The following is a 27900-nucleotide window of genomic DNA, read 5'->3' as shown; positions in this document are numbered from 1 at the left end:
CCAGCCTAATTAGGCACTGTCTAGTAAAGTTGGAGATGCACACACCCTGCCACATACAGTCTTTCTCATATAGAAAAATAAGCTCTACAGAAAAGGATTCAAGTGACTGTTTCCTCAGTTCTCCCAAGGATGGTATAAAGTTAAAATCTGTGATGTGCTAGCAAATGTTTAACAACCAGCTAGGGGGATAGGGAAGGAAGCTTTTATTTGTAGCATTTGCTGATTTCTGTGGTATAAATACCCATACCATGGCTGATTTCAAGCCTCCCAACTGAACTCAAGAATTAGGAAGAGATTAGCACATTCATTCTTAGGAGTGGCTATCAATCTCCAGCTCCAGCTCAACACTTGAATGATTCCAGACTTACAGAAGTTAATTCATTACCCTACAAAGATACCTTAAGAGATTGGGGCTTAATTCCCTCAAGGAATTCTGGATGAGAAGGGCTAAGTCTAGAATCTAGAGAGACTCTTGCTTTTATCCCCATGGAGACATAGGAGAAGAATCTTTTTGGCAGTATTGCTTGTAATAGCAAAATATTGTAAGTAACCTGAAAGTTCAAGATGATACCCTTGAAAACTACAGTGGTTAAAAAGAACTAAAGGTCTTTCCAGCCCTGGCCCCAGACCCTACAGCCATGGAGATGTTGACGCCTAAGAAGAACCAGATTCCCGTTTATGAACTCCTTTTTAAGAAGGGAGTCACGGTGGCAAAGAAGGTTGTCCACATGCCTAAGCACCCAGAGCTGGCAGACAAGAATGTGCCCAACCTTCATGTCATGAAGGCCATGCAGTCTCTCAAGTCCTGAGGCTGCATGGAGGAACAGTTTGCCTGGAGACGTTTCTACTGGTACCTTCATCTGCCCCCGGAGATTGTGCCTGCCACCCTACACCACAGTCATCCAGAGGCTGGCAGGCCTCGGCCTAAAGGTCTAGGGGGTGAGCAACCTGCAAGACTCACAAGAGGGGAAGCAGACAGAGATACCTACAGGCGGAGTACTGTGCCCCCTGATGCCAACAAGAAAGCCGAGGCTGGGGCTGGGTCAGCAACCGAATTCCAGTTTAGAGGCGGGTTTGGTCATGGACGTGGTCAGCCACCTCAGTAAAACTGGAGAGGATTATTTTGCATTGAATAAACTTACAGCCAAAAAAACTTAAAATAAAAAAAAAAAAAAAAACTAAAGGTACCATGTATTGTGTGTTGATCTCAAAATATAAAGCTTTATCTCAAAAACAAATATTGACTAAAAGAAAGCAAGTTATAAAATATATACAACACCATTTATATAACATATTTTTAAACATGCAAAACACTGTATATATAGTTTACATATATATATGTATGCAATTATAGAAAATAGATTTAAAAATTCAAGAAAGTAGTTACGTCTGGTAACAGGAGGAGGGTAATAGAATCAGGGAGAGACACACAGGAGATGTCTTTTTAAAAAGTATCAAAGTCTCAAAAGCAAATAAATGTATTCTAATTATTTCATTGTTTCAGAATATAGTAAGTTAAAGAAATACATTTTCTCTTCTTTCTTCCTTATGGTTCCCATGAAGTAGAACCGTGTAAGATTTTTTTTCCTACAACTTCTAGCACCTGTTAATATTGGACAATATTTGTATTGCAAGCATTCATTTATTCCCTATTATTTCAGTAATAAACAATTTATTCTTCTCATTCGTTCTATTATCCTTCTCGCTCTCAATATTAGACTATAAAATCCAATGATAATGCTAAATCAACCTAACGTTCTTCAATAGGAAGTCCAGCTCATCGCTCAAGTATAGGAGAGTAAGTGGTTTAATGCCTGTTTTGGGTGTTATTTCTTACCTGCCAGGCGAACTTCTATCATGCTAACAAGGATAAATCTTCCTCACAAAATATGGAAGGCTTCTTGTTACTTCCTTAAAATGACAAAGAACTCAGCACTAAAAAGTGAAATCTTGGTTTGTTTTTTTTTTTAAAGTAAAAAATAGAAACACAGTTTCCCCATAAAATATCTTTCACTAGGTGTTCAGGTGACCACCAAGTGCTACACCAAACGCATTGCAGCTCCTTCTTATGTCTCTTCTTATTGGGGATCTTGACCTTTGGGAACATGATGTTTCAGTGCATGTGTAGTGTGACTTTTTTTTCAAAGAGATTGTCTTGAAATAAGCCTATGTTTTAAGTACACACTTTTCTGCAAGCTAGCAGGCATTCTGAAGCTAGGTGGTTCTAAATAAAGAACTCTAGTCAACAACAGGAAATAACTCCCACAGAAAAAAGGGGCAGAATACAAACTCTCACCAACTCTTGTACACAGCTCACAACGGCCTTTTGTTCCATGCACATTAAGCCTGAAATCTTTACTTTTCAGAGCATGTTGGGGCCTTCGCAGAGCAATTAAACATTTCTTTTCCTTTTGCTGGTGTCCTTGCCTTCTTTCCTCTGAGGAAGTTAATCTTACAACTAACTGCTTACTATGAGATAGCAAATCAGAAAACAGAACAGTTTGTATTTTAACAACTTTTTTCTTAATGGAACTTCTCAAGATAAAAACAAGTTTTGGTGTAAAAACTCACTTTTCCACCTAATACACATGACACCATGGAGAGACACACATACATGTACTAAAGGAGTAGGTTCACGTGCAGTATATGTTTCTAAATCTATCAACAAGGATACATCACATTAACCCATATATCTAGACTGATGGGTTATCAGCACTTTACCAGTGGTCAGCAAATCAATGCAACTAGAAGACAAATTTATATCCTCTTCAAAGGTTCCCATCTTGAGTCTTTAGAAAAAGAGGAAGGACAATCTAGATCCCAAGCCAACCAAACAGAAAGACATTAGATGGTAGTCTTTAAAGTCAAAGTGACACCTATTAGAACAGACTGGTGGCATTCAACTATAACACAGCACAGGTGCTCCTGACAAGGGAATGAGACTGAGCAAAAAAGCTTCAATATGACTGAAGATTGGTATTTCTTCCCTCTCTTGTACATTCAGCCTTGCCCTTCCTACTGGCTCCTTGTTGCAATCAATAAATTACAGATTCACTGTATTCTATCTTCACTTTTAAAATAGGAATCAATCCTCCCCATGTTTAATGCTGCAGGAATGCTGCTAGTAGCTACTTCTGTCTATCTACAGCTTTATTTTTCTTCCTGCTTCCTCTGCCTACTGCAGGACAACTCTACTGACCATCCCACAAATGGGCAACAGTGACCCCTAAATGGCATGGCCAATGGACACTTCTCAGCTCCTCATACTACTTAGCCTTTCTGTAGCATCTGACATTACTGACCACCTTGAAAGGTTTCCTTCAAGTTGAACTGTAGTCTCCTGGTTCTTGTCTCCTTGGCCACTTGTAGTTTCCTTTGTTGGCTCCTCTTCCTCTGCCCTCCCTATAAACCTGTAGTTTTAAACTTAAAAAACAACAACAACAACTTCCGGCTGCAGAGAGGGCCAGAGAGGGGTAAAGTACTGTGGTGGGGGCGGGATGGAGATGGCTATGGTTCATGGCCGGGTTGGGAGCAGACATGGGAATGGTTGATTAGGATATTAGAATCCTCAGAAAAATTTAGGAATGTTAAGTGTTTCGAAAAACAATTTCCCAGTTAATAATCCCAGTTACCTAATTAACTATGTAAATATTAGTATTCCCTATGGTTTTGTCTTGCCCCTTTTCTCTTCCTATCCTAGAAACTCTCCCTAGGCAATCTCACCCATTCTCAGAGCACCTACATGCTAATGACTCACAAATCATTAACTTCATTCCAGACCTTTCTCTCTGAGCTCCAGATGTGACCTGTTTATATAGGAAGACTATGCAACCCAGTTTATAAGGGTCATTCCTGGTTTATGCTTGTTATCCTGGCATAATTATTAATAGCACCCTGTGTCAATTTCGAAAAGGTCCTAGTTTGAATGATAAAAGCATATAATTAACCTATTCATGTCCCGTTGCCTATCAGACATCTCCACTGGGTATCGTAAAGGCATCTCCAACTCACAGCACATCTAAAGTTGTCCTAATCATATTCTCCTTAAATTGCCCCCTACTTCCCAAATGCCTAAATACAGTTAAGGCACAACATCCACCTGGAGTCTCCGTTGGAAATCTCAGATTCAAAGTATCTTCCATCTCTCTTACCCTCACATTCATCCAGATACAAAGCCCTGTCAATCTTCTCTCTTATTTTCCATGTATGTCCCATTTCTCCCACCGCTGCCCTAGTCAATACTCTAGTTATCTTTCACTTTGATTATGGCAACAATCTGTCTCCCAATTTCCAGTCCCGAATATTCTCCTCTAATCCATCCACATGACTTACTATATGACAGGTAGCATGCTCCCACCCAGTTCAGGTGGAAGATTAACTCATCATTGTGATGCAATGGGTTATGTGGTGGGTGTAAGAGACATGCACAGGATGACAATGGACATGCAGGAGTGGCCACAGAGCCTGGCCAGTGTGGAATGAGGCCAGGAAGTGGATTTTAGGGTAAACAGGAATTCGTCAAGGTCATTAGTCAAGGTCATTAAAGGCAGATGGAACAGGATGAACAAAGATAGGGAGGTGAGAAATAGCATGTGATGTGGGTACAGATCTGAAGTGTAAATTTCAGGCAGGGAGTAGCAATACATAACACTAGAGAGTTTGGCTGGGGCACGTCTAGGAAGGTCTTGGAGGCAACACTGAGTGTGGCCTTTATGTTCTGAAGTCATTAAGAGATCTTCCATGGGAGAATGGCATGACGTGGTTTTCACTTTAGGAAGTTAACTCCTCATTGATTCTTGAACTTTACTGAATGATTCTAACATTTACTTAGACAAACCAACAAATGAGGAAAAAATGAAATAAAAATTTAAAAAGGATATTAAAATATATTTAAAAACAATAATTAAGAGTTGGATTCTGGCAAAAGAAAAATATAAATGAATCTGAATTGAAACACTTGAAACAGACTTTAGTAAAAAGATTTAGTATACACTAAAGACACATTCTTATAAGTGAGGTAAGGGAGGCATGTGCAATGAATGGTTTATTATTTAGGGAGGAAAAACTAACATTAGGTCCTTGCCTCATACAATATGATAAAACACCAGAGATTAAAGAATAACATTAAAAAACATAAGAGAACTAAAATAAATTACAGATGGATAATTTATCTTAGAGGTAGATAAGACCTTTTCAAACATAAAGCAAAAGAGCCATGAAGATAAAACTGACTACATTAACAAAAACTATATAACAAAAAGCACCATAAGCAAAAATTTTTTTTAAATGACAAACTAGGGAAAATAACTGCAACACAGGTAACAAAGACTTAGTAACTTTATAACCTAAAGAGGTCTTATGAATCAATTAGAAAACCATCAATACTAAATTAGAAAACACTAAAACAAAATTTTATAAATGAGCAAAGGACCCAAACTAATCATTATCAAGGGAAGCAATGCATGAAAAAGCAATACAAATTTAAAATAACTGTAATTTTTACATAGTAAGCTAGCTAAAGTTGTTTTAAAGCTGTTAACAATGTGAGGGTGCAGTGGACAGGTTGTCTCACAGTTACTGATGTGAGTATAGATTGATTTAACCTTGGGAAAGACAGGGTTTTGGAGATGTGTATCAAGAACCTTTTAAAATTTCTATATCCTGTAATATGGTCGTTTCATTTCTAGAAATTTGCCCCATAGACCTAATCGGAACCATGCATAAAGAATGTGTTCATTCAACAATTATTTATTTATTTATTTATTTGAGACAGGGTCTTATTCTAACTCTCAGGCTGGAGTGCAGTGGCATGATCAAGCTCACTGAAGCCTCAACCTCCTGGGCTCAAGCGATCTGCTTGCTTCGGCCTCCCAAAGTGCCAGGATTACAGGTGTGAGCCATCACGTCCAGCCCAACAAAAATTTATTGAATGCTTACTATGTCCTAGTGTTTTTTTTTGTTTTTGTTTTTGTTTTTGTTTTTTTTGAGATGGAGTTTCACTGTTGTCATCCAGGTTGGAGTGCAATGGCACGATCTTGGCTCACTGTAGCCTCCGCCTCCCAGGTTCAAGCAATCCTCCTGCCTCAACCTTCCGAATAGCTGGGATTACAGGCGTGCACCATCGTGCCAGGCAAATTTTTGTATTTTTAGTAGGGACGGAGTTTCACCATGTTGGCCAAGCTAGTCTCGAACTCCTGCCCTCAGGTGATCCGCCCTCCTCAGCCTTCCAAAGTGCTAGGATTACAGCCATGAGCCACTGCACCCAGCCTAAGTTTTAGGAGCTGGAATATGGCTGCAAACAAAACACAAAATCCCTGTTTTCCCGGATCTTACATTCAGGATGGTGGGAGAAAGTGGAATAAATTCGTAAATTATATGGTATATTAGAGATTAAGTGCTATGGGAAAAATAAAGTAGGAAAAAAGGATGGGTAATGTGTGCTTGAGTGTGTATGTGTGGGGCAGGGCTGCAATTGTAAAGAGGTGGTTGAATGTACCTTGATAAGAAAATGACATTTGAGGCCGGGTACAGTGACTCACGCCTGTAATCCCAGCACTTTGGGAAGCTAAGGCAGGCGGATCACGAGGTCAGGAGATTGAGACCATCCTAGCTAACACAGTGAAACCCTGTCTCTACTAAAAATACAAAAAATTAGCCGGGCGTGGGGGCACATGCCTGTAATCCCAGCTACTCGGGAGGCTGAGGCACGAGAATCACTTGAACTCGGGAGGCAGAGGTTGCAGCACTCCAGCCTGGGCAACAGAGTAAGAATCCATCTCAAAAAAAAAAAAGGAAATTAATCATCCCATGAAGTTGTAAAGATTAAATAAAGTGCTTTCTTTTTTCCAAAATGACAGGAGCCATTTTATTATTTTAATTTTTTATAGAGACAGGCGTCTCGCTATGTTGCCCAGACTGGTCTCAAACTCCTGGTTTTAAGCGATCTTCCTGCCTTGGGACTCCCAAAGTGCTGGGATTACAGGAGTGAGCCACCAGCCTGAGATAATTTTAAAAGGTACAAGGACCTGACACTAAACAGCCATGTTGGAGGAGGGAGACAACAGCCAGATGAAAGGTAAGTGATGTTGGAGGGGTGCACGTGTTTCCCAGGAGGAGAAGGGAGACAGAATAATGTTTTGAGATACCATGTGAGGTTTCTTGCTGTCCAGCCTCCTGTGCAGCTGGAGATGGCCAGGTGCTGCAGTTCTGGCTAGTCAGGTGTAAAGGGAAGTCTGCTGGAACTTCTGGGAAGGAATCTTCTTTCTGGTAGCCGTCTGTGACCATGATATAACAAGAATAAGGGTAAGGCCGGGTGGGGTGGCTCACGCCCATAATCCCAGCACTTTGGGAGGCCAAGGGCAGGAGGATCACTTGAGCCCAGGAGTTCAAGACCAGCCTGGGCAATATAGCAAGACCTCATCTCTACTAAAAATAACTGTTAAAAATTAGCCAGGTGTGGTGGTGTGCACCTGTAGTCCCAGCTACTCGGGAGGTTGAGGTGGGAAGCCCAGGAGGTTGGGGCTGCAGTAAGCTATAATCACACCACTGCCCTCCAACCTGGGTGGCAGAGTGAGACCTTGTCTCAAAAAAAAAAAAAAACCCAAAAACAAACAAAAAAAGGGGATAGGGTAGGTGACAGAGCGAGAACTTGTCTCAAAAAAAAAAAAACAAACAAAAAACCCCAAAACAAAAATAAGGGATAGGGTAAAAGCCCAACACACTGAGAGGAGTAGAGCAGAGGTCCAGGTGGGGCCTGGGTCCTTGATGACACCCCTACCCCCATCCTTGCCATGCTGGGACCACCCAGCTCTAGACATCTGAGGAAAACAGTAAATGGCCTTGTGGTTATTTTGTAACTCTGTAGATGCGGGCCAACGGGCCAAAAACCACAGGCCACTAAATCACCTAAGGACTAGTTTAAACACAGCTCCCTAAACCTCACCTACTCTATTCAAACTTTATCTCTGTGGGAGGGGCTTAAGAATCTGCATTTTATACTTCCCAGTTGTACTGGTTTCCTATTGTTGCTGTAACAAATTATAACCTTAGTGGGTGAAAATGACACAAATTTATTCTCATATAGTTCTGGAGGTCAGAAGTCTAAAAATCAAGGTTTTGAGAGGGCTGCATTCTTCCAGAGGCTTCAGGGGAGGCCCTCCTTCATTGTCTTTTCCAGCTTCTAGGGGCTGCCTTGCATTCATTCCTTGGCTCATAACCCCTTCCTGCATCTTCAGAGCACATAATTCCAACCCTTGCTTCTGTCATCCCACCTTCTTCTTCTGCATTTGATGCTCCTGCCCCACTCTTATAAGGACCCCTGTAATTACACGGAGCCCAGCCAGATAATGATGATCTCCCCATTTCAAGAACCTTAATTACATTTGCAAAGTCTCTTTTACCACGTAAAGTAACATACAGGGAGGACTACTCTGACCACCACACCAGCTGATTGTGGAACCACCGAAAATCAGATTTAAGCCACTGTTTGTTGGCTTTTCTGTAACCTGCAGGTGAAAGCATCTTAATAAACCACTTACTGGTGATAAAAAACTTTAACCTAGCAGTTCTCAGTGGGAGCAGAGGTGGGGGATGAGGGGACAGAGAAAAAGGTCTGGGAAAGCTATGCACATTAGAATCATTTGGGATCTTTTTCCAAAATATATGTACCTGAGTTCTGCCCCAGACCCATGGAATTGGGATACCCTGGTATGTACAGGTGAACAAACTTCCCTGGGAGATTCGGCTGCAATCCCTAGTTAAGATCTACTGAATAACCTCCAACTATGCCTTAGCTTTCTTATCTGCAAAATATTGAAATATGTCTTGCCTGTCTCTCATGATTTTGTGGACATCAAGGTAGGCAAAGTATACACAAGCACTTTGAAATTAATAAAGAGCTACATAAGTATAACTGGTGATTGGCCAGGCGTGGTGGCTCATGCTTGTAATCCAGCACTTTAGGAGGCCAAGGCGGTGGATCACTTGAGGTCAGGAGTTCGAGGCCAGCCTGGCCAACATGGTGAAACCCCATATCTACTAAAAATACAAATAATTAGTCGGGCGTGGTGGCATGCACCTGTAGTCCCAGCTACTCGGGAGGCTGAGGCAGGAGAATCGCTTGAACCTGGGAGGCAGAGGTTGCAGTGAGCTGAGATCACACCACTGCACTCCAGCCTTGGTGACAGAGCAAGACTCTGTCTCAAAAAAAAAAAAAAGTATAACTGGTGAAATTGATGCAGGCTGTAAATGTTGGTGTGTAAAACAATTCATCCAGAGAGAACTCGTTACTTGGAACTTATAAAATAAGCAAAAATAAATCCTTCAACAAAAATAAGATAAAACAAAGCACATATACCAAACCTCATACATTAACATGTATTACCTAAGTGCCTATTTAATCTTAAAGATTAAAATATATCTGGCCTTTTTCCCAAACCACAGATTGTAAATGAAAATTTAGAAATTTAGAAGGGAGAAAGAATTAAAAGAGGCAAGTGCATGATAGTAGAAAAAAGAAAAAGACAGCTAACAACTAGAATAGAAGGGAGGGATTATAAAAACATTGATTTGGCTGGGCATGGTGGCTCATGCCTGTAATCCCAGCACTTTGGGAGGCACAGGTGGGTGGACTGCTTGAGCCCAGGGGTTCCAGACCATCCCTGGGCAACACAGCAAGACCCCATCTCTTTTAATTAAAAACAAAAACCAACACTGATTCAATAATTCAAAAAATTTACTGATCTAGGACCATTAAAATAATGGTAAATAGCACCATGTCCCTTACTAGCTCTACCCTAAAGGAATCTATTTCACAGAATATTTTAGCAATCTAAATGATCCTGAATCATGATGAAAATGTAGCATTGCTCAATGCTGTCTATGGAAAAAATATAATAATAACATCAACAACAAACATGACATAAAGAAAGATTTTTATTGAACAAGCTTATGTTAAACAAGTTTAGGTACTTAAAGAGATAAACTTCAGGTGTCTATAAAATTCACATGCACAGAAAGTTGGTATGCTATATAAATAACAAGTCTGTGTAAACAAAGGCATTATAAATCTACATATAAATTCTGCTGATGTGAAGGAAGTCCTCACAAATCATAAGAGCTCAATAAATGTGTAAAAAAATAAACAAAAAAATCCCAAAAAAACCTGTGTTTTTTAGGAGACCAAAATAAACATTATCACCTTCATGGATGAAGAATGGTGACGGATCAGTCCATCTGCTGGCTGTGGATAATTTTAAACTTGGATAATTACAGTACTTTAAAAAACTGTATAGCATTTACAGATTGTAAAGCACGCTGACATCATCATCTTATTTGTTCCCCATCCCCAAGACCCCAAGCACCAGCTACTATTCTGTTTTACACCTGAGGAACTGAGCGAGGCTCAGAGAAAACTTTCTCAAGATGACACAACCACCAAGAAGCAAAGCCCAGACTGGAATCTATATATCTTCTACTTCAAGATCTGGTTTTCATTTTCTAATTTATATTACTGTAAATATCACTTTACTTAACTGTCTAAAGAAGATTCTTTGCCAAGGCACATTTCTAAAAACAAACTCAGATGGAAACAAACTTATGGTGATCTATCTATCTATCTAGCAATCAATCATCTATCTATCATCAATCAAGCAGCATGAACCAGAAAAACTTTAATATATCTTTTTAGAAATATATTCTATTTTTCCTTCTTAATACACCCACATACAGCCTAAGTTACTATAAACAGCTTTAGCTTAGAGTGAAATTTTATGACTGAATTTTAAACACTTAAATAGAAAATGCTAAGATGGTCTTATCTAGTAAACAAGAGCATTAGCTCTAAAAACAAAAAGCTCAAAATGTACTCATTTCACAAGCATTTGGCTTCTATGTGAAAAACTGCAGGTACTTCAATGGTGTGTTTTACTTTTATTTGTGTTTCTAGAGTACTACTATGCTTCCATGCTAATTCAACCCACGTATGTTGACGACACATGCGGATCCTAAAATGCCATGATTCATCTGAGGCTGCCACAGTTGTGCAGCTTAGGGATGTACCCATCAGATGTGAGGCTGCATGCATTCACACTTTCTGTCCCTGTCACACACTGCAAATAACTCCAGGAAAGCATAGTCATCCACCTCTGACTCACCCTCCCACCTGAGGGAGAGCCTGTGCTATGAGACTGAAGTAAAGGCACCCTTCATCAGAAATCATCTTTTCTACATTAACGGTAAAAAAAAAAAAAAGAAAAAGAAAAAAGTCTTCATTATGAGTTTGGCTGCTTTTATACCATTTTATACCATCAGTACCTGTTAGTTCTTTTGCAGAGAAACCAGAGGCAAAACAAAGAGTATTTTGAGACTACTTAACATGTAACTTAGCAAACTGTGGGCAACATTTTCTGACATGCCTGCAAACACTGACTGTGGAGTCAGACAGTCCTGAGACAGACAGGGTTTCAACTTCTAGCTTGACCATGTGTTGGTTGGTTGACTTTCAGCAACTTGCTTAAGCCTCAATTTCCTCATCTGTAAAAAGGGGATAGACCCAGAACCTGCAGTGTGGTGTTACTGTGAGAATTAAATGAGATAATGTATGTAGAAAGGTTAGTGCAGCCTCTGAAAATGATAAACAACAGTAGCTATTTTTGTTAATAATTATTTAATAACATAATGCTCATCAAATTCAATACTGTGCTGGTGGTCACTGGCGCTGGATGGAGAGCTCCCTGGTTTGTCCCCAGCAGGCCTCGTCACTGCTGCCAACTGGGACAAATCTTACAGAGGCGTTGTGGTGCGCACTGTACAGGAGAGATTAGATGAAGCTCCACTCATTTAAGGCATTAGGTCAGACTGGAGTATAGGAGAAATATATTTTTATTGAATGAATCTCATCATCTGACTAGCATTCAAAATGTACCTCTGCCACTGCAAATTTAATATAAAACCAATACCCCTGTTTTTTCTTCATCTAACATTTACCGAATGTCCACTGTGCCAGGCTTTAGGCTAAGCTTAAGACAAGACTCTCTCACAAATTACTAAGAGTGTCAAACCTCTGGATTGTTAATTTTCTGAGATTCCCTCCTCTTGTCCCTTTGCTTTAGTTATATTCTGATGGGAAAACATAATAAAGTCTAGGAAAGACCAGCTACTTTCTTCAATGGCTTTATAACTCAAGTAACAGGAGGAATCAGCATGCTTCTTCCTACTTTCATTGCTATAACTGGGTTACAGCACTTTTTTTTTCTACATTAAAAAATGCCAGTAATGAGCTGGGTGCAGTGGTGCACACCTGTAATCCCAGCTATTTGGGAGGCTGAGGAGGGAGGATCACTTGAGCCCAAGAGTTTGAGAGCAGCCTGGGCAGCATAGCAAGATCTCATCTCAAAAAACAAACAAACAAACAACAACAACAACAACAAATAAAACAGGATGGGAGAACTGGGGGAATAGATACAGCACGGAGAGTTAATAGAGTGGTTAGTAGTCCATAAGTGGTAAGAGACTGTGGCTTACATTTATAATTTTAAGGTAGAAAAAAATGAATTAAAATATCAAATGATTAGCAATTGAAATGGCTTTGGATTTGGTTGGTAATTAATAGTAATAACCACAATGGCATCTTGGACTTCTGCATATAGTGCTTTTCTCCAAGGATCTCCATATGCTCCTTTACCCCTCCCAGCCACCCTGTGAGGAAGACAGGGCTCCGGCTCTGGCAGGGAGGCAACCTTCTGGACTTTGGACTTGGAACCCAATGCTCTTTTCACCACCTTTTTCCCTTTTCACTGTCTTCTCACAACATCTCTTGAAGATAAAGAAGGACCAGATACCTGGTAGAAATGAAGCAAAATGGAGCAGAGGAATTATGTAAATTCAGGGATAAAGAAAGGCTAGAAAGGGGCTGGGCGGGGTGGCTCACGTCTGTAATTCCAGCACTTTGGGAGGCCGAGGCGGACGGACCACTTGAGGACAGGAGTTCGAGACCAGCCTGGCCAACATGGTGAAACCTCATTTCTACTAAAAATACAAAATTTAGCCAAGTGTGGTGGTGGGTGCCTATAATCCCAGCTACTCGGGAAGCTGAGGCAGGAGAATCACTTGAACCTGGGAGATGGGGGTTGCAGTGAGCCGAAATTGTGCCACTGTACTCCAGCCTGGGCAAAAGAGCAAGACTCTGTCTCAAAAAAAGAGAAAAAGGCTTTTAAAAGCTGTTCAAGAGAAATACAATCTGAGTCTAATTAGGTTCACCCAAACTGAGTGTGCTGAACCTAATGACTCTTCATTAACGCAATACTCACCTCTCATCAACGAGGTTTGCTAGCATAGCCCTTGTGAGTAGTGGGTACAGAGAAACAGAAAAAAGGTCTTAATATTTAGGTCAATGTGGTCAAGTTGTCAGTGCTAGACCCATAAAGGAAGGAAGGGAAAAAAGAAGAGAAAGAGAAGCTTTGATTACTATGAAACATTTCTCAAAGATTTAGATGAAGTCAAACCATGGCACCTGAGATGTTATTCCCTGTAATTCAAATGTAAATTCAGAGATGGGTAGCTCTGCCCCAAGAAAATTCAACTTTCAGAGAGCATGTATGCAATATCTTCAGGCCCAGAATATATTCAAACTTGGTAGGGCATCACATGGCCATTAGTTAACATTATAATTTGCTTTTGAACATAGAGTGTTTCTAATTCAACCAGAGCTTATTTCCAAATCTTTAACCATTCTGTAGACAAAAAAAAAAAAAAAAAAGTAGCATTACGACATTATTACTAAGCAAAAGACTAAAAATACTAAAATGCAATGGAAACTATTATTTGAGTACATATACAACTCCCATTGTTATTAAGAGAGCTGAGCACACACACATTTAGAGGGAAAAGATACTCTGTAATGCTTCAGAGCTACTGTGATGCAGTAGCTTCCTAAAACTAAAGAAGAAAAGCAGAGACTGGTTAGATTTGCAGTTTTCAAATAGGTACATGTCCAATCAATTATTTATTTTGGGTTAATTTTAGTGAAAAAAAATTACCTCACATGAAATGGTTGCATCACTGAAGGGTTAGATCATTACACTCTTTTCAGAAAAGCAAAGATAAGTTTAGTAAGTGTAAATAATACACTAAATAAAGGTCCCCTTTCTCAGTTGAGAAAACACGTGAGTTGAAATCAAGTACGGAGAATTCTGGAATCAGTTTCACAATTACTTATGACACCACAAGTAGTGAGAACAAAAATCCTTTATAGGAACATTTTTTTTTAAGTTCACAATTATGTGGTTGGGTACTTATTTACCCACCAAAAGCTATGCAGACCATAAGGTCTCAAAAACAAAGAAGTATGCTCTCTCTGTGTTAAGACTTCTGGCTTTCTTTGGAGAAGAATGGGTGTGGTCGTGGTGGGGGAGGGAGGGCATTTAAGCTGGAAGAGGCTTGTGAAGCCCATCCAAGACTTTCATTTTAAGAAAGATAGATAAACAAACAAACATTGGTTCCTTTTATTGAGGAATCTGCCTATCTGCCCGGTTGCAATAGTGAATGAACTTCTTTTACTGTGGTGTGGGTGTTGGGGGTTGACAAGAGTTTTAATTGTATATTACCAACATGGGTTTAAAACTTTTTTTTTTTGGTGTTTTAAAACTAACCACCCTCCCCCTTCAAAAACAGTAAAACTTGTTTCTTCTGGTGAACAAAGACTTGGGCCCTCTAATGGTTTCATGCAAGTTGGTTTTTTAAGACCTGGAAACTGATTGGGTGACATTTAATCTTCGAGATTAAAATCACTTGGTGAATATTGTATTGTTCCACTGTTCTCACTGTCATTTTGGCATTTGGGGCCTCGCTCTGCTGCTTCTGCTGGAGCACTTACCAGCTAATGAAACCTAGCCCAGGAGCAGCTGCCTGAATCTATGTCAAACTGCATCTGGCACCCATCTATCTTCCAGTCATCTAAATTCACCTCGGAAATCATACAAAAGCAGCCACATCAACACACCAGTCTTTGTTTTATCAAGGCTGTAAAGCAATTTTAGACTTTTTTTAAAAAAAAATCCTATGTATTTCAGAGTGGCAGCTTTTGAAAGGATGAGGGAAAGTATTTTCTAAATCCTGAGAATATTGAGACTTTAAAATACCAAGTAAAAATTTGGTAGACCATCATTAGCACGGTTTTGGCTGAAACAGTACATTGAGGGGCTTGCCAGTAGAGACACAATGCTGCCGACAGATCCCAGACAAGGAGGCGAGTCTGCTTAAAATTCTTGAGTTGTCACAGTTATTAAATATGCTGCACCACAAAACCTTCCAGTACTCAAGGTTTTCTCACTATCAGTTCTGTGAAATTATCAGAAATGCTGGTTTTAGCAAAGAAATTATTTACATGTGCATTCAGGGAACATTCTTTTCAAAAACCATTATATGAGAGAGAGAACAGTTTTCCTGAATGAGAGTATACAGATAAATAAAATATGTTATTTAAAAGATACACTCTTACTAAAATTGTAAGTAGTTGGATCACTCTGCAGTAGCTGACTTTTCTCCTACCCTTCTGATGATGACCTGTATAAGGGGATACCGTTTTCTTTAACTGTGATGGCTAAAGCTTGATCCTTTAAGAAATGAGTATAACAAACATGTACAAAAGGATCTACAAGGAAAGCCAAGTCATAGATGATGCCTAAAGCAAACTTAGTTTTCAGGTCAGCAATACGTAAAAGACAGCTTTTCTTTTGCTTATTTGTTGATTTTAATTCTAATATATGTTATAAATTTCCCTTGAGATAGTGTTTTACCTGCGTCCTATGCTTTTTTGAAAAAAAATTGTGCACTTTGGGAGGCCGAGGCGGGCAGATTGCCCGAGCTCAGGAGTTCGAGACCGGCCTGGGCAACCCTGTGAAACCCCGTCTCTACTAAAATACAAAAAAATTAGCAGGGCGTGGCCGTGTGCATCTGTAATCCCAGCTACTCAGGAGGCTGAGGCAGGAGAATCGCCTGAACCCGGGAGGCGGAAGTTGCAGTAAGCCGAGATCACGCCACTGCACTCCAGCCTGGGCGACAGAGCAAGACTCCGTCTCAAAAAAACAAACAAAACAAAACAAAAATTAATTGTGGCACTTACATTTACCATTCTAAACTTTTTAAAGTGTACAATTAAGTTCCTTCACAATATTGCACAACCATCACCATTATCCATTTCCAGAACTTTTTCATTGCCCCAAGAAGAAATGGTATACCTATTAAATGATGATTCTCCATTCTCTACTAGCCTCAGCCTCTGGTAAGGAGGCTATTCTATTCCTCAGCTATTCTATGTTGTCTTTATGAATTTGACTATTTTAGGTACCTGACGTGAGTAGAATTCTGTTATTTTGTGCATGATTTATTTCACTTAGTTTATTTTCCAGGTTCACACACGGTGTACCCAGTATCAGAATTTCATTCTTTTTTAAGGCTAATATTCTATTGTATGTACATACCACATGTTGTTTATCCAGTCTCTGTTGATGGACATTTAGGTTGTTTCCACCTTTTGGCTATTGTGAATAATGCTGCTGTGAACACTGGCATATGATTATCTGAGTTTCTGCTTTCAATTCTTTGGGGTATATACCTAGAAGTGGAATTGCTGGATCATATTGTAATTCTATGCTTACCTTTTTGAGGAAGTGAAAAGTAGCTTTTTAAAACAAATCTTTTAAAACATAATTATGTTCTTGTAATGAGCCATACGTTCATTTAATGGCTAAAATTCTTTCCCTCTGACGTGTGGAGGTCCCAGTTGTCTCTACATTGCTAAATTCAATGATCAGTTCTCACACCTTACCTGACCTGACCTACACAGTTGATCAGGTGACCACTCCCTCCTCTAGGAAACACTCTGTTCACTTGGCTTCCAGGACCCTACACTCCTGATTTTTCTTCCTCTTTCACTGGCCACGCCTCTCAGTCTCTCTTAGTAAGTTCTTCTCCCTCTCCTTGGCCTTTAAAACTCTCAAGGGTAACTGGGGCTCAATCCTTGGGCTTCTTCAATATGCTCCTCCCTTGGAGATCTCATCTAGTTTTATAGCTTTACATACCATATAAATATTGTCAACTTCCAAATTTGTATCTCCTGCCTGTATTCCTCTCCTCTGAAGTCCAGTCTCAAATCTTCAACTGCCTATTCAACATCTCCATATAGATGTCTTATCAATATGCACTCCTCAACTTCCCCCCAAAGCCATCCCCCTGCATTTTTTTTCCAACTCAGTTAATGGCAACACTATTTGTCCAAGTCCTCAGCTGCAAAGCCTTGGACCCATCATTGATTTCTTACATCTAATCTGTCAGGAAATTCTCACAACTCTAGTGCTATGCTACTACCCCAGTCCCAATCATCATCACCTCTTGGACCTTGAATACTGAAATAGTTTCTGAAGTACACTTCCTTACTTCCACCTTTGTTCTCCTACTGTCTGTTCTCAACACAGCAGTCAGAGTGATTGTTTTCTTTCTTTTTTTTTTTTTTTTTTTTTTTTGAGATGGGAGTTTCATTCTTTTTGCCCAGGCTGGAGTGCAATGGCGTGATCTTGGCTCACTGCAACCTCCACCTCCCGGATTCAAGCAATTCTCCTGTCTCAGCCTCCCAGTTAGCTGGGATTACAGGTGCCCACCACCACGCCCTGCTATAGAGTGATTCTTTTCCAAACGGAAGTCAGATCATGCCACCTCTCCACTCCTCCAATCCTCCAATGGCCCCCATCATTCCACTTAAAGGAGAAGACAAAAGGCTCTCAATGTTCTATATTCTCACTGTCCCTCTAACCTCTCACCAAACTATTCTCCCTCATACATCTTGTTTCACCAACACTGGCTTTACCTGCTCACTGGTCTTTGAACATGCTAGAAACATTTCTATCTCAAAGCCTTTACAATGGCTGTTCCTTCTGCCTGGAACTTTCTTCCCCCATATATCCACATGGTTTTCTCTCTCACTTTCTTCAAGCCTTTGTTCAAATGATATTCTTCAAACTGTTTAAAATTGCAACCACCCACTCTTGCATGCCTTTCTATATCCTTAACCCGTAAACACTGCTTTAAAATTTTTTTCCATAGCACTTATTACTTCCTAACATATTGCATAATTTATGTATTACAGTCATTGTCTTCTGTTCAGTTAAACTGTAAGGTCCCTGAAAGCCAGGGCATTCCCCCCTGATTTTGTTCACTACTATATTTCTAGCTGCTACAGTCTCAATGTTTATGTCCCCTTCTCAAATTCATCATTGAAGCCTTAATCCCCAGTGTGATAGTATTTGGAGGTGGGGCCTTTGGCAGGTAATTAGGTTTAGATGAGGTCATAGAGTGGAGTCCCCATGATAGAGGTTAGTGCCCTTGGAGAAAAAGAAAGAGACAGGGGATCTCTCCCTCTCTGTGTATGTGCTCAAACCAAGGAAAGGCCATATAATGATATAACCACGAAGAGGGCCTTCACCAAGAGCCCAACCATGTTGGCACCCTGATCCCAGACTTCCAGCCTCCAGAACCATAAGAAATATTTGCTGTTTAAGCCATCCAGTCTGTGCTAATTTGTTACAGCAGCCTGAATTAAGACACCAGCACTCAGAACAATGCCTACCATAAAGTAGATGCTCAGTAGACAGTTTTTAAATGAATGGGTCAGCAGAGAGTTGCCCTTCATTTGGAGATGTACTGTCAGTTGTGGTGCTTAATATGGCTACATTCAAATGGTTAGCCTCTTTCACCTAAGGCAACCCACAGACACTTTTCAAACATCTTCTACAAGTCAGCACTGTATCAGCTGCTGAATAAATAAAATACTTTCCCTCAAGGAGTTCACAGTCCAATGGAGTTTTAAGGAGCTCATAATTTTTTAAGTAAACTTTGTTTTTGAGATAACTGTATTTTCATATGCAGTTGGAAGACACAATCCTAAGAGATACTATGTCCCCTTTATACAGTTTCCCCCAAGGGTGCTATCTTGCAAAAGTATGGCACAAGATGTTGCCATTGATAGAGACAAGATACAGAATATTGCCATCACACAAATCCCTTGTGTTGCCTTTTTATAGCCATATCCACTTCCCTCCCTTGAACTCCCCACTCCCCACCTTCCTTACCTCCTGGAAACCACTAATCTGTTCACCATTTCTATGATTTTTGTCATTTCAAAAATGTTACATACATGGAATCATACAGTCTGAAACTTTTGGGATTGGCTTTTTTTCACTCAGCATAATTCGTCCAGGTTGTAGAATGAATCATTAGCCCGTTCCTTTTCGTTGCTGAGTAGTGCTGAAAGTACCATAGTTTATTTAACCACCTACTCACTGAAGGACATCTGGGTTGTTTACAGTTTGGGGCTATTACAAATAAAGTTGCTACTAACACTTGTGTATATAGGTTTTTGTAAGAATTTAAGTTTTCATTTCTCTGGAATAAATGCCCAAGTGTGCAATTGCTGGGTCGTGTGGTAGTGTCATGCATAGTTTTTAAAGAAATCGCTGAGCTGTTTTTCAGAGTGCCTGCAATATTTTACATTCCCACCAGCAAATGTGCCTGTGAACCAGATTCTCCATATCCTCATCAGTACTTGGTGTTTTCACTATTTTTTATTTTAGCCTTTCTGAGGTGTGTTTGTATCTTGTGGTTTTAAAATGCATTTCCCTAATAATGTTGAACATCTTTTTGCACTTGTATATCCTCTTTGGTGAAATGTTTCTTCATGCCTTTTACCCATTTTTAAATTTGATTCTATGATTTTTTTACAGTTGAGTTTCCAGTGTTCTTTATATATCTTAGTTGTCAGATACATGGTTTGCAAATATTTTTTCCCCAAGTCTGTAGTTTGTATTTTCATCCTCTTAACATGGTCTTTCCTAGAGCAAACTTTTAAATTTGACTGTCTAATTTGTCAATTTTTCCTTTTATTGATAGTGCTTTACATGCATAATACAGCTTATTTTACAATGGGACTTGGTCTTAAGCAAATAAAGGTTTGCCAGATAGAGAAATGGGAAAGAACATTCAAGAATAATGTATCAGGATTGCAATACTACCTAGTATGCCAGTTGGCTTAAAAAACATGAGAACATGGGAAATTTTTGACAATCCTATACCTACAATAATACTTTCTGTGCAACCAGAAAGTCCTATACTCTTTATAGGATAGGGAGGTGGGGATGGAGAGTAACTGCTCTGTGTCTACAATTTGAAATATTTGGGGATTGGTGAATATAATAAGCACTTTCTTCAAAAACAAGGAAAAGTACTAGTGCCAAACCCTCTGAGATAATATATAATCCTAGACTCCAAAAATGGAATTCAGAAGGCATTTTCCTACACAAACAATGTGGTGTTAATTAGATGAAGGTGAAAAGAATGGCAAGCAGAGGGGCCTCTCCTTTATTTGACAGAATCACTTTCATAGAACATTATACATAAATGAAAATTCCAGAAAACTGATGAAGCTTACCTTCTTTTAGAGTGTCAAAATGTTTTTTCTTTTAACCACAGTGGAAGACTCTGGATCTTGATTACTTAACCTAAATATTTTACTATGTGGCAATGTTGTTAAATGGGCAATGCCTCGGGGCCACTAAAGTTCATAGGACTATTTGCCCCTGTGTCAGATTCCTCTGAATTGCCAGTTTAACTTTTGCCTCAGCCTTTTGTACATCCTTATTTGTTTTGGGGCATTCTGCTCTCAATTTTTGCAGCTGTCAAGATGCCTGCCACTCACTACACTTCCTTTTAATCTGTAACGATTTAGGAAGCCCTATAACCAAGCTAATAAGAATTCTGTCTAAATAAGACTAAGAGGCTCTGAACTGGGGACATGATTTTAGTCACCTCTGGGTAAAATGCATTAATGCATGGCTGTGTGATATCCATTTTGATGTTGTTGACAGCCTTGGGCAGAGACTTCTAGCTTTCCATATATATTCTCCCCTTTCCTCTACAATAATTAATTTTTAGTTGAGTCCATGACTGCCCAACCAAAGACTAAATTTCCTAGCCTCTTTTGTAGCTGGGTGTGGCCATGTGATTGGCAAACAGGATTTGAGCTGAAGTGAGCTAAAGTGACAGCTGTCACTTTTGGGTTGTGCCCATCCCCCCTCCCTTTCCAACGGCTGATCTAATGGGTGTTCAGCCATCTTGGACAAAGGCAATGCTCCAGGGATGGTGAAGCAAGTGAAGATAGAAAGTTATATGATCATAGTGCTAGTGCATTGTTCCCTAATCTTTCTTTATATCTTTGAGTATCACTAATATTTTCGGGAGATACCACAAAATTCTTAGTAAAAAATGAATTCTAAGTTGAAATATATATTATGTAGAACCTTCTGAGAGACACGTTGTGGTAGGCAGCCTCTAAGATGGCCTCCAAGTGATTCCTGCCTCCAGGTATTCACACCCTAGGGAAATTCCCTTTTCCTTGAGAGTAGGCTGGCCTAGCGATTCACTTCTAACAAACAGAGGCAGTAAAGGTCATGGGATGTCACTATCAAGATTAGGTTTACAAAAGGACTGTGGCTTCCCTCTTCCTTACCCTTTCTTGCTCTTTTGCTTGCTTGCTCTGGTGAAAGCCAGCTGCCATGCTGTGAGCTATTCTAGACAGAAATTCCTATGATAAGGACACCATCCAACAGCCCATGAGGGGCTGAGGTCCTCATTCCAATAGCCTGTAAGGAACTGAATCCTTCCCCCAACCATGTGAGTGAGCCTGGAAGTAAATCTTTCCTTATTTGAGCCTTCATATGCGACTGTGACCCTGCCTGACACTGAGACACTGTGGGGCAGAGGCACCCAACTACGCTGCAGTTGGATTTTTGACTCATGGAAAAACTGAGATAATAAATGCTTGTTGTTGTAAGCTGCTAAATTTGAGGTAATTTGTTATGTAGCAATAAATAGATAACTGATACAGACTTACAAAATAGAAATATCAATGATAAGAGGTAATTTTTGAGGGCTGGGCACAGTAGCTCACGCCTGTAATCCCAGCACTTTGGGAGGCCGAGGCGGGCAGATCACCTGAAGTCAGGAGTTCGAGACCAGCCTGACCAACATGGAGAAACTCCGTCTCTACTAAAAATACAAAATCAGCCTGGCTTGATGGCACATGCCTGTAATCCCAGCTACTTGGGAGGCTGAGGCAGGAGAATTGCTTGAACCCGGGAGGCAGAGGTTGCGGTTAGCCGAGATCACACCATTGCACTCCAGCCTGGGCAACAAGAGCAAAACTCTGTCTCAAAAAAAAAAAAAAAAAATAGGTAATTTTTAAAGGGCATACATGCATTTCATTTCATGATTTTGCTGCTTTTACACATACTACAATCTTGTAGGTAGTATTTATATGAAAATAAAGGGAATACATCATTGGAGTATTAAAATAACTTTGTTTATAGCTACAATTTGAACACTAGCAAAACAGCCTTTGAAAGTACTCAAATAATTAATTTTGTTTAAATATTTTAAGGCCAATGATTTCATATCAAAGTAATAATCTATATTATAGTCATAAAGATCTCTTACTCTTTTCCACCAAGATAAAATAGAATCTTTATTATAACTCAAGATGAAATTCTATCTGTGAGATTTATAAAATGTTATAAAACTCATGAGGTATCAATAAAAACAAGCAAATTTCTAAATATTCAGATTTGGAAATGTTTAAGTATTGATAATTTAAATATTTACATCTTGGTAATTCCAACCCTCTAAGTAGACTCTCTCTTGCATAGAGAAATCATTTTTTCTTTTGTTTCCCTTCAGATTTATTTTTTAAAAACTCAAATACAGTGGAGGAAAATATAACAGATCTATTGAGTTAGAATTCACATACCATACAACTCATCCATTTAAAGTGTACAATTCAACGGCTTTTAGTATATTCACAGAGTTGTAAAACCAGCTGCATTTTGCACATGGTGTTTTGAGAGGGCAGGATGATAAGAAAGTAGAAAGGAGGAAATTTTCCATAAATTACCACTCTTTTCAAAGACTAAGGCCTATCTTCCAAAGCTAACCTGCAGGAATTTTTTCAAAGCTTATTCTCAGCTGGGTCCAGTGGCTCACATCTGTAATCCCAGTACTTTGGGAGGCTGAGGCAGGCAGATCTTTTGAGCTCAGGACTTTTAGAGCAACCTGGGCAAGATGGCGAAACCTCATTTCTACAAAAAATAAAAGAAGGCTGAGGTGGGAGGGTTGCTTGAGCCTGGGAGGCTGCAGTGAGCCAAGAACGCGCCACTGCACTCCAGCCTGGGCAACCAAGCGAGACTCTGTCTCAAAAAAAGAAAAAAAAAAACCAAAAACGTATTCTCCTCCACAACTGGCTAAAATCCCTAGATTACTTTTCAGCCTTTATTCTTAAATGACTCTGCCCTCCAGCCCCACTGCCATACACTTGCTCTTGGCCACTGCTCTTTCTCCATTTTCTCTAACTATAACCTCCAGATCCGCAGACCTCCAATAGCACATGGTACTCTCCAGTGCAGAGCTTCTGCACGGTGTGCAAAGTACCATGAATGGGTGGCAGGTACACTGAGATGCTGATCCTTCCATCTGCAAGGCAGCCACCAAGGGCCCAGAGCAATGGAAACCCTCAAGCCAGTGCCTCAGGAGGGCTCGCTCTCTTCAATATTTTTTGTGTGTCATAACACAGAAAAAGCTGTGAAGTGAAGCACTGTTCTAGTTTGACTAACTTGGTAAACAAACATATCTTGAAACCAACCATGTTCCAATTATTCTGTTAGGTATTGGGGCAATATAAATAAAAAGACAGTCCCTTATAATCTGGAAAAATAGACATCTAAGTCAGTATAAGACATTGTGATAGGAGTACCCAGGTAATGGTATAACAGAATGTTAACAAAGAAAACCCCTGGACATGGTTTGAGAAACAAAGAGAAGAGAAATCAGGCAGCAGATGAGAAATGGCTGCCTCTAGCTAAGGATCAGATTTCTCAGGGAACCTGGAATGCAAACCTCATGAAGGCAGGGACAACTTCTACCTTATTTACCACCATATCCCAACACCACACAATGCCTAGATTATTCCAGGTATTAGATACATTTTGTTGAATGAATAGAGTTCACACTCCTCTTCTTATGCAATGTGACCTAGTAACCAAGGGTTCATTTTTGCCAGTCTCTACAGAATTACAAAACCATTGGGAACATGGTGACCTTTGGCTTTAGTCTGCTGGGATTAATTGATCCCTTTCTGGGGACTCTGATAATCTGGGTATTTCTCAATTCTGCATTAAATCTAAGTAAAAGAATTCATTTTAATTAAGTCAACATATGTTTATTTAGTGCCCACTATGATGGAAAGTTATTATTTTACTAGAAAATTTACAGATTTCACAATATTCATTTTAAAAAATGTTATCTGCCAAATAAACCGTGTAAGAAAAGTGAGGTTCTAGACAGGTCATATTTTTTTTTAAAACGAAACAGGGAAGATCTAGTTCTGAGAAGAAATAATTAAGTACTGCTTTAGCCCAGGAAGAAACACCTAGGAATAAGAAGAAGAAAGAGGGAAAGAATAAGTTGAGAAGTTGAATTCAGAAAAGGGAAACACTCACTAAAACAAATCAAAAAGAAAGGCAGAGTGAGTGCAGATGGTCACAATTCATTTTATATCTATTTATGATGGCATTAGATCTTACCCTCTGCAACAATAAATCTTAGAATTCAAATTTGTCTGGTGTTTTATTTCCTCTTACTTCATAAACACAGCCCCAAATAAATAAAAACAAAATAAATAAATAAAAAAGAGAAAATTACAGAAAATAGAGTTACATCTATATTACATTCAGTTATGTTGAACTATAAAAATACTACTGTCAAATAGCACAGCTGTCAAATAGAGTAAACTCCAAAAATGTGGAAGGAAGACATGCATAAAAGAAACAAGAGTGCAAACAATTCCCACCAATAACGGGTGTAATTATTACTCTGTCTTTACTTAATCCCTGGGATTCACAGCACTTCAAGAATTCCTGGTAGCTGAAAACTGTACAATAGGCAGAAAGAATGATAGTCCTCTTTCCTTAAAACTGGTTCTCCTCTGGGCCAGTCAAAAGTCTCCTTTTGTTTCTAGCATTGTTCCCTATCTAATCAAACCATCAAAATTCCCTTAGAAAAAATGAATCTTTATAAAGTTTTCCCTTTTGTCTGCCCTATTGTCTATTAACTCTCATCTTTTGCCTGGGGTGAAAATTCATACTTCAGAAGGAAGATAATCAAAAACAGAAACAAACTATTCTTGAGAAGCGGGTGGACAAGCATATTACAAACTAAGAGGTTAAATGAAGCTAAAAATCAGAATCTGAAATTCAATTCTACCAATAATCCTAAAATTGTGGATTAGTTACTTAGTTGTTTTATCATTCATTGTATATCCATCCTCCACCCCACTTCTCATCCACTACAACATGAAGAAATCTCTTAAAAGCACCATTAGAATATAGCAGAACTGACTGGGTCAATTTTAAGTATTTCTTCCTGTATCTGGGAGGCTCGTGTTCACTGAAGTGTTCAAAAGATGAAAAGTAAAAGGAAACTGAATGAGGGGCAGGACTATATTTCTGATTCTAAGATTTTATAAGCAAACAGAAAATCCATATAGTCTATGAACTAAATAATCAGATAGTGAACCATCATGAAACAACATAAATTTACTAAATATCCTAGTGGTTATGAGAATTTTAATTAATTTTACATTTTCCTTGGGCTTGTACTCAGTATTTGCTGAACAATCAAGTAGTTTATTATCTTACAAATTGAAGAAAACCAAATAGTTGAAATCATTTTCATTAAGAACAAAATTACTCCTTATACATACATATTTACTTCATCTTTATTACAAGATTCTGTCACGGTGAATAACTACAAACAGTGGCACAGATTACTTATCAATGGGTTTAGTAACTGAAGAGATAAACTATTAAAATTGCACATGATCATTGACATGTTGATAGTTTGGTCTTTGCATAGTTTTCTTTCTTTTGGAAAATTTAAAAAATAATCTATAGTATCTGAATAACACCTTGCCATAAATGTTGTATATTATGAAAATACACTTCTTGCGAATGGAATCTACGAATGTCCAATATGTGTCTTTCAACATCTTTAACTGGATTTTTCTGGAACACATATTTTTGGTCTTGATCTCAAACTTTTCATCACCCGCTTTACATACCTTTTTTGTTCAAAATTAAAGACAAAATAGAGAACACATAGATTGTAAGGTTTTTTCCCAAATACTATTTCTCCATAACTACCTTTCAGAGGAAACTTTCTGAAATGTTTGGACAAAAATAAATACAATTTATCATAACTAAACTTCTAACTGACACTTGCTTAAGTAGGTTTTATTTTGGCTGAATACTCAGAACAAGGCCACATATCTCAAATAAAGAACAACGAGGAATTCAGCATTTTGGCTTTCAAAAAGTCATGTCAACAGTGTATTGTATTTTAAGGATGCAAAAATGCATCAGACTCATTTAATCAATTTTATTATTCTTTGTAAAGAACCAATTTTTTTGTTTCATAGATTTTTGGGGGAGTATTAGCTGCCCTTTTTCTATTTTATAGATTTCTCTTTATTAGTTTCTTTCTTCTACTCACTTTGGATTTAATTTGCCCTTCTTTTTCTAGTTCCTCCAGGTAAAAACTTAAATAATTGATTTTGGCTCTTCTTTCTTTTCTAGTATAAGCATTTAAAATTATAAATTTCCCTCAAGTACTGCTTTAACTGCATCCCACAACTTTTGACATGCTGTGATTTCGTTCAGTTAAAAATATTTTCTATTTTCCTTTGTGATTTCTTCAAACCATCCATGTGTTATATTTAAACTACAAAGTTTAATTTCTACATATTTGGAGAATTTCTCAGGTACATTTTTGTTACTGATTTCTAGTTTCTCTTGTAATCAGAAAACACTCTCCATGATTTCTATCTTTTAAAATTTACTGAGACTTTTTCTATGGGCCAGAATATGGTATATTTTGGTGAACACTCCATATGCACTTGAAAAGAATACGTATTCTGCTACTACTGGGTAGTGTATTCCGTAAAAATCAATTCAATCACGTTGGTTGATAGTGTTTTTCAAGTCTTCCCATTCCTTTCCAATTTTTTGTCTATTTTTGTACTATCAATTACTGGGCTGGGAGTAATGAAATTTCCAACTTAATTGCAGAATAATCTATTTCTGGTTTTAGTTTTCTCAGGTTTTATATAGTATATTTTGAAGGTGTCAACTGCATACAGATTCATGATTTGAATATCTTCTTGATGAATCAATCCTTTTATCATTCTATTGGATATCTAAAGCTAGGTAACAAATTATTCTAAAACTTTGCAGCTTAAAATAATAAACATTTATTAAAAAAACAAACACTGGTTCTGCCGATCAGAAATTCAGAAATTCAGGGGTAGCTTAGTTGGGTGGTTCTGGTCTGAGGTCTCCCATGAGGTAGCCGTTAACAGGTTGGCTGGGGCTGCAGTTATCTGAAGGCTTGACTGGGGTTGTTGGATATGCTCCCAAGATGGCTCACACACGTGGCTCTTGGTTGGAGGTCTTCGTTGCTCACTATGTGAACCTCTCTTCATCCATAGCAGCTGACCTCTCTCAGAGCAAATGACTAAGTAGAGAGCAACTAAGTTGGAAGCCACAATATCTTTTATCTCTTCTACCATATTCTATTCATGAGTCACAAAGTCCAATCAACATTCAAGAGGAGAAGAATTAGGCTCTACCTCTTAAAGAAAAGTATATCTAACAATATGAAGACATATTTTAAAATCACCACAATCATTATAAAATGTCTTCTTTATCCCTGGTAATGTTTCTTGTTTTTTTTTTTTTTTTCTTTTTTTTT

The 27900-nt window shown here is 38.8% G+C and overlaps 1 protein-coding gene and 1 pseudogene across 2 annotated transcripts in view; one reads left to right on the top strand and one right to left on the bottom strand.

Moving 5' to 3' along the window:
* Positions 1-27900, bottom strand: part of SERTAD2 (SERTA domain containing 2) — a 119209-nt gene that overhangs the window by 33336 nt on the left and 57973 nt on the right. The window contains exon 1 of one of the 2 annotated variants that reach the window (XM_016948636.4): positions 1838-4347. The exons of the other annotated variant lie outside the window; for it this stretch is intronic. The gene's annotated coding sequence lies outside the window, so the exon portion shown is untranslated. Of the gene's footprint in view, positions 1-1837; positions 4348-27900 lie in introns of those variants that run through there. 2 annotated transcript variants of the gene reach the window in all.
* On the top strand, positions 569-1167 carry LOC107973491 (small ribosomal subunit protein eS10-like; annotated as a pseudogene).

This window comes from Pan troglodytes, chromosome 12 (genome assembly GCF_028858775.2).
Source record: "Pan troglodytes isolate AG18354 chromosome 12, NHGRI_mPanTro3-v2.0_pri, whole genome shotgun sequence".
Taxonomy (NCBI): Eukaryota; Metazoa; Chordata; class Mammalia; order Primates; family Hominidae; genus Pan; species Pan troglodytes.
Note: the sequence above shows the minus strand (reverse complement) of the source record. Positions and strands in the feature narration are given on the sequence as shown.